The 7,970-nt window shown below is 41.3% G+C and overlaps 1 protein-coding gene across 7 annotated transcripts in view; it reads right to left on the reverse strand.

Annotated features, from left to right (window-relative positions):
* Heph (polypyrimidine tract-binding protein 1 heph) overlaps window positions 1–7,970 on the reverse strand; it is a 478,446-nt gene that overhangs the window by 393,529 nt on the left and 76,947 nt on the right. The gene's annotated exons all lie outside the window — the stretch shown is intronic.

A 7,970-nucleotide genomic window follows, 5' to 3' on the forward strand; every position in this document is an offset into this window, starting at 1 on the left:
ACTTCAACTCGAAAATTTATACTCCATTTACTCATATAATAATTCTTTGAAAAATATTCCCGGGGCACTGGAGGCGTCGTATTAATTGTTCAAGGTCGTTCAAGATCGTGGAGCGAAATACAATTTTATTGAGCATAGATCACAAGCGCAAACGAAAACGATATAAATTGTAAATAGCGATGTCGTTGACATTATTTCGTGAAGGCCATTCAAGGTCATGGACCGAAATCAATTAGTGAAATGCAATTTTATCGTGCATACATTGTAAATAGCGATGTCAGACATTATATTTCGCCAAGGTCATCGAAGGTCGCAGGCAGAAAAAGGTGTCAAATAAATATCTACATTGAACGGTTGCCAAGTAGAGTAATCCGGGCTTGAACGTGATGATGTAAAGTGTAAAATAAATTTTGTTGGTGGATGCAGGTGGTATTAGCGAGTCTTTAGGGGTTTGCCGTGGCACCTGGCGAGGCTAAGCAGCGTTAAAAAGGCGGACGGGGATGCGTTCTATCCCGAAACGATCACAGCCGCTCTCGCCCTTTATCCGCGAAGTTTGCCAATTCGGGCGCTAATAAGCACGGAACAGCAAGAACCCGGTGCAAAACCGCATTCCAAGTTAACGACCGAACACCAGTACGCTATAATTACTTTCTTCCGCGGCTGGTAAGAAGCAGAGGCGCAGCCGTTCATAGTCGGGCGACGTTACACGTCAACCATGAAACAGTCCCGGTCTTCAAAATTTCCTCGGCCGAGTAGGAGAGCCCTACTTCTCTGTCCCTCCCCTAATCATACCGAATTCCCAAGCAACAGTTAAAGTAGTATGACGCACAACGGTTTAAATTTCGCGACGGTCTATGTGGAACGCGGGCGGTTTTCGACGTGCTCGGACCCCACCCTGAACAACTGGGTCCCTGCTAGCTATTACAGTAAAATACAAAGAACCCTCGACTATCAAGGCACCGAGCGTCTTCGGATAGGTCTAGCGCAACCCTCTGTGTCCCCTGACGCATGGTAATCCCGTGGAAGTATAGCGGGGGTGCGATTCTGAGATTCTATACCTCAGGACAGGAGACTCTATGACCCTAAATGGCATCAGGTTTCGCTCGTTCTCCGCTTGGAGGCTCTGATTGACTGTAGCCCCAATGTAGCGTAACTGATCAATGGGGTGGGGACTTCAAGATCACTGTTGCAGCAACTTAAAATAATTGAGTTTAAAAAACACACACATTAAAATTTACACTCTCAGCCCCATCCTAGACTACTTGATCTAAAGTAGAGGACTCAGGAGAAGAGTGGGGACTTCAAGGTCACTGTTGCAGACAATTTACAACAATACACTTTTTAAAAAAAAGGTGTATTTACATTTCCATAGGTTTACATTCAAAATGATACTCTCAGCCCCACCCTAGCCTACTTGATCTAAAGTAGGGGGCTCAGGGCAAGATTCGTGGGACTTCAAGATCACTGTTGCAGACAATTTACAAAAATACAATTTTTATAAGAAAGGTATACTTACATTCCCATAGGTTCACATTCAAAATGACACTCTCAGCCCCATCTTAGCCTACTTGATCTAAAGTAGGGGGCTCAGGAGAAGAGTGGGGACTTGAAGGTCACTGTTACAGGCAATTTACAAAAATACAATTTTCAAAAGAAAGGTATATCTACATTCCCATAGGTTTACACATTCAAAATGATACTCTCAGCCCCATCCTAACCTACTTGATCTAAAGTAGGGGGCTCAGGAGAAGAGTGGGGACTTGAAGGTCACTGTTACAGGCAATTTACAAAAATACAATTTTCAAAAGAAAGGTATATCTACATTCCCATACGTTTACACATTCAAAATGATAATCTCAGCCCCATCCTAGCCTACTTGATCTAAAGTAGGGGGCTCAGGAGAAGAATGGGGACTTGAAGGTCACTGTTACAGGCAATTTACAAAAATACAATTTTCAAAAGAAAGGTATATCTACATTCCCATAGGTTTACACATTCAAAATGATAATCTCAGCCCCATCCTAGCCTACTTGATCTAAAGTAGGGGGCTCAGGAGAAGAGTGGGGACTTGAAGGTCACTGTTACAGGCAATTTACAAAAATACAATTTTTATAAGAAAGGTATATTTACATTCCCATAGGTTCACATTAAAAATGACACTCTCAGCCCCATCCTAGCCTACTTGATGTAAAGTAGGGGGCTCAGGAGAAGAGTGGGGACTTGAAGGTCACTGTTACAGGCAATTTACAAAAATACAATTTTTATAAGAAAGGTATATTTACATTCCCATAGGTTCACATTAAAAATGACACTCTCAGCCCCATCCTAGCCTACTTGATCTAAAGTAGGGGCTCAGGGCAAGATTCGTGGGACTTCAAGATCACTGTTGCAGACAATTTACAAAAATACAATTTTTATAAGAAAGGTATATTTACATTCCCATAGGTTCACATTCAAAATGACACTCTCAGCCCCATCCTAGCCTACTTGATCTAAAGTAGGGGGCTCAGGGCAAGATTCGTGGGACTTCAAGATCACTGTTGCAGACAATTTACAAAAATACAATTTTTATAAGAAAGGTATATTTACATTCCCATAGGTTCACATTCAAAATGACACTCTCAGCCTCATCCTAGCCTACTTGATCTAAAGTAGGGGTCTCAGGAGAAGAGTGGGGACTTGAAGGTCACTGTTACAGGCAATTTACAAAAATACAATTTTTATAAGAAAGGTATATTTACATTCCTATAGGTTCACATTCAAAATGACACTCTCAGCCCCATCCTAGCCTACTTGATCTAAAGTAGGGGGCTCAGGGCAAGATTCGTGGGACTTCAAGATCACTGTTGCAGACAATTTTCAAAAATACAATTTTCAAAAGAAAGGTATATTTACATTCCCATAGGTTCACATTCAAAATGACACTCTCAGCCTCATCCTAGCCTACTTGATCTAAAGTAGAGGACTCAGGAGAAGAGTGGGGACTTGAAGGTCACTGTTACAGGCAATTTACAAGAATACAATTTTCAAAAGAAAGGTATATCTACATTCCCATAGGTTTACACATTCAAAATGACACTCTCAGCCCCATCCTAGCCTACTTGATCTAAAGTAGAGGACTCAGGAGAAAAGTGGGGACTTCAGGGTCACTGTTACGCACTCTGGAAAGTATAGTAACCTCTTATCTCTCCTCCGCCATCCCGCAGGACCTTAGGGTGCAGGTCTGCGAACAGGCGCGAAACACCGGAGCGGTTACCTGCAATTAAGACCGCAGCCTATTTTCATAAGGCAGTTTGTTGGCTGGGGTGTGGGTGGAGGGGTTCGGGGCTGGGCAACACGGCATAACTAATGACGAGGAGATAAACGGCCGAGCAAACGACGCGTAACGGGCATAAGGTGGCGTGGAGATTCCGCGTGGAAACGGGCCGGAAATTCCCAGGGGGTGCTCCTTGTCAGGAAATCGTTGGAATGCACGACCGGCGGAACCTGATTCGCCGCGATCACCCACGGAAAACGCCGAAGAAGGAGACGACTAGAGCCAGTCTACGTTTCCTTCCACCTTGCTTGAGAGTCTCTCCTGATCCGGCTAATTCTATCAGCGACATCACCATTTTCTAATGCTAATTCGAACAATTTTTCCAATGAATTACTTTGTATTCCTCGGGAACGTTTAAGACCCTTGATGTGCGATCTAGTTCTCACAGCAGATTCGTTAATTCGCCAGCTAGCTGGCAACACATTCGGCGGCTTAAGTAGTTTTCATGTTTATCAGCGCGAGCTTCATTGGACACGACCAAGCCAGCAAGCACCCTTCACCCTTACCCCTTCGGATACGAGTTTGATAACGGGGAATTAAGTCGGAGGATTAGCAGTTTAACTTAACAAATTCGCCGCTCGCTAAGTACCGGCGGCTTAACTTTCCGGTTAATTCAATTACCGGCGCTACGATTCCCCGGGATACTTTCGAACACGATCCTCGCTCGACTCCGTTCGCGTGGTTGGGGATCGTTATCCGCAGATCTACATTCCAATACGAAATAACCTGTGCAAAAAGCCCGAAGAAGTTTCCTGGTGGAACGACTTATCTTGAAACACCTCTCTCTTCCCGCGTCACAAAATATATGTACATAAACACGAGCCAGTGTGTAACGTGCGAGTCCTTGGCTGCGAGCATCGTGCGACAACAATAACGATACGTACAGTCCTCGACAGAATAATAAGACACTTAGCATATTTTAAAGTTGCTTATAATTAAAGGTAGAAAATGCACACTCCGTTGTATCCTGTATATTACATACTAATTTGCAAAGTATATGCATGTAAAATGTAAGGATTGTATTAATTCGACAAAATATTACATTAAATATTTACATTAATTCGACAGAAGTATAAGACACTAATAGAAAAATGTTTGATTGAGCAAATAAAAATAGAAAATTAATACTTTGCGATGCCTTCTTTGAATTGAATTACTTCTAGTAACCGCTTTCGGATAGTTTTATAGAACTTTTTCATTCGTTTTCGTTCTAAATGTGTCCGATTGCGATTTATACTTTCTTTTAGTTCATTTACGTTATTATATTAGGTTGGGGAAAAAAGAAATCCATTATTTTTACGTTATCGCAAGCGGAGAAATGATGGATTTCTTTCTCCCCAACCTAAGATTGTCTCCCATTCGCGTAGAATCGTCTTGACAAATCTCCCCACACATTTCCTATAATATTTAAATCCGAAATATTCATATTTTTTGAAGAAAAGGATTGTTTCACAGATTTTGCAGTACGGATTGCTGCATTATCCTGTTGAAAAATATAGTTACAGCGCGTGATACGAGCTGCAGGCTTGTTTAACTGATCTGCTATTAGTTCAATATATTTATTACTATTCATCCGACCTGATAAAAAGTTTATTTCCGTTTTTCCATAGTAACCAATAGCGGCCTATATCATAACACTGCCACCACCACATGTGACGGCAACGTAAATGGAGTTCTTCTTTTCTGCAATCATGAAAGTAGTAGGCCCAGCCATCAGAGCCATCTATGTAGATTGAATTTTTTTCTCGATACTAAAAATAATTTTTTTTCATCCAGTATTCACAAGCGAACTTCAGTCGTGCTTATTACGTATGCAGACGCTTGGTGACTTTTGACCCTTCCGTAGATATGTGTCGAAACAGAGGGCCTATTTAAGAACAAATGGCTCACTCAAAATCGCAGCATAGTGGGGCTCTTGCAAGCGATGCAGCGAGATATATAATTTCTAAGAATTCAGTTCTAATCGGAAGTAGCACGTGCCCCCCACCATCGCTTAGGTCCGATTTTATGTACTATATAAGGGCATGGATCCTTCCTGTTAGTTAGGTTGATTCAAGTGAACACGCGCAGTACGTATCGTTCCACGACGAAAGTCACTTCGAGTAAGATCGGGTGTTAAAGACTGCGGATTTTATGCACATATGACAAAAATGGATACCTACAATTTAAAACAGTGCAGGTATTAAAAAGATTGAAGGCCATCAGTGTATTAGTTTCACCTTAACAAGATTGACATTTTTATTTGGCTCCTGTGTCTTGCAATCAATGGAAACATTTTTTATTTTGCACGAAGATCCGCAGTCTACACATTACTCTAAACATTTGTATCCACCATTTATTATCAACAATATATTATTTGTATTAATCCATTCGGAGTTCATTTCCATTAGGCATATTCCTTTTCGATTTTCCAGTAGCTAGTATCCTATAACGATACACCTTTGCCGCTCGAGGTGTATCTATTCAAATCATTAAGTTACGAGACAGCGAAACCACGACCCTATCCTATACAGTGACGACCCGCTGGTGAAACAGGCATCGGCTGGTCCACTCTTCCATATTCCACACACGAGGCGACCCGGTGGTGAGATAGACTCGTATATCTCGGAAACTATGTGTCCTAACGATAAGACCATTCTATACAAATTTAAAGCTGACAAAATGTGCCACAAGATTGATTACATTCAGTTTTTTGCTATCTCTCATAGTTTCCGAGATATCCGCGCTAAAAGTTCACTAATTGTGACGAGCTAACTCTTCAGCACAATTAGTGAACTTTGAGCGCGGATATCTCGGAAACTATGCGAGATAGCGAAAAACTGAATCGAATCAATCTTGTGGCACATTTTGTCAGCTTTAAATTTGTATAGAATGGTCTTATCGTTAGGACGCATAGGTTCCGAGATACCCGCGCTCAAAGTTCACTAATTGTGAAAAAGAACTCTTCAGCACAATTAGTGAACTTTGAACGCGGATGTCTCGGAAACTGTGCGAGATAGCGAAAAACTGAATCGAATCAATCTTGTGGCGCATTTTGTCAGCTTTAATTTTCTATAGAATGGTCTTATCGCTAGGACGCATAGTTTCCGAGATACCCGCGCTCAAAGTTCACTACTTGTGAAAAAGATCTCTTCAGCACAATTAGTGAACTTTGAGCGCGGATATCTCGGAAACTGTGCGAGGTAGCGAAAAATTGAATAGAGTCAATCTTATGGCACATATTGTCAGCTTTAATTTTCTATAGAATGGTCTTATCGCTAGGACGCATAGTTTCCGAGATACCCGCGCTCAAAGTTCACTAATTGTGACTAGCTAACTCTTCAGTACAATTAGTGAACTTTGAGCGCGGATATCTCGGAAACTATGCGAGATAGCGAAAAACTGAATCGAATCAATCTTGTGGCGCATTTTGTCAGCTTTAATTTTCTATAGAATGGTCTTATCGCTAGGACGCATAGGTTCCGAGATACCCGCGCTCAAAGTTCACTACTTGTGAAAAAGAACTCTTCAGCACAATTAGTGAACTTTGAGCGCGGATATCTCGGAAACTGTGCGAGATAGCGAAAAACTGAATCGAATCAATCTTGTGGCGCATTTTGTCAGCTTTAATTTTCTATAGAATGGTCTTATCGCTAGGACGCATAGTTTCCGAGATACCCGCGCTCAAAGTTCACTAATTGTGAAAAAGAACTCTTCAGCACAATTAGTGAACTTTGAACGCGGATATCTCGGAAACTGTGCGAGGTAGCGAAAAATTGAATAGAATCAATCTTATGGCACATATTGGCAGCTTTAATTTTCTATAGAATGGTCTTATCGCTAGGACGCATAGTTTCCGAGATATCCGCGTTCAAAGTTCACTACTTGTGAAAAAGAACTCTTCAGCACAATTAGTGAACTTTGAACGCGGATATCTCGGAAACTATGCGAGAGAGCGAAAAGCTGAATCAAATCAATCTTGTGGCGCATTTTGTCAGCTTTAATTTTCTATAGAATGGTCTTATCGCTAGGACGCATAGTTTCCGAGATATCCGCGTTCAAAGTTCACTACTTGTGAAAAAGAACTCTTCAGCACAATTAGTGAACTTTGAGCGCGGATATCTCGGAAACTATGCGAGGTAGCGAAAAATTGAATAGAGTCAATCTTATGGCACATATTGTCAGCTTTAATTTTCTATAGAATGGTCTTATCGCTAGGACGCATAGTTTCCGAGATATCCGCGCTCAAAGTTCACTACTTGTGAAAAAGAACTTTTCAGCACAATTAGTGAACTTTGAGCGCGGATATCTCGGAAACTGTGCGAGGTAGCGAAAAATTGAATAGAGACAATCTTATGGCACATATTGTCAGCTTTAATTTTGTGTAGAATGGTCTTATCGTTAGGACACATAGTTCCCGAGATATAAGCGGAAAACAGAAAAAGGGGACCTTCACCTAGGAGTAGGGACTTCTAGTATGTTTGCCTCCTAACTAGTCGAAACAAAGACCCAAAGTTAAAAGTTAAAGTTTGTGTTCCTTCCATTTCCCTCTACAACTTTTCGTTGACTGGATTAAAATGTCATATACCTTTGTCGAAGCAATGTCAGTCCGTGTTCACATATCTTTCTCTAATTTTGGTATGCGATACAATCCTAAGATTTCGCGTGTTTACTT

This window comes from Lasioglossum baleicum, chromosome 20 (assembly GCF_051020765.1).
Source record: "Lasioglossum baleicum chromosome 20, iyLasBale1, whole genome shotgun sequence".
Classification (NCBI taxonomy): Eukaryota; Metazoa; Arthropoda; class Insecta; order Hymenoptera; family Halictidae; genus Lasioglossum; species Lasioglossum baleicum.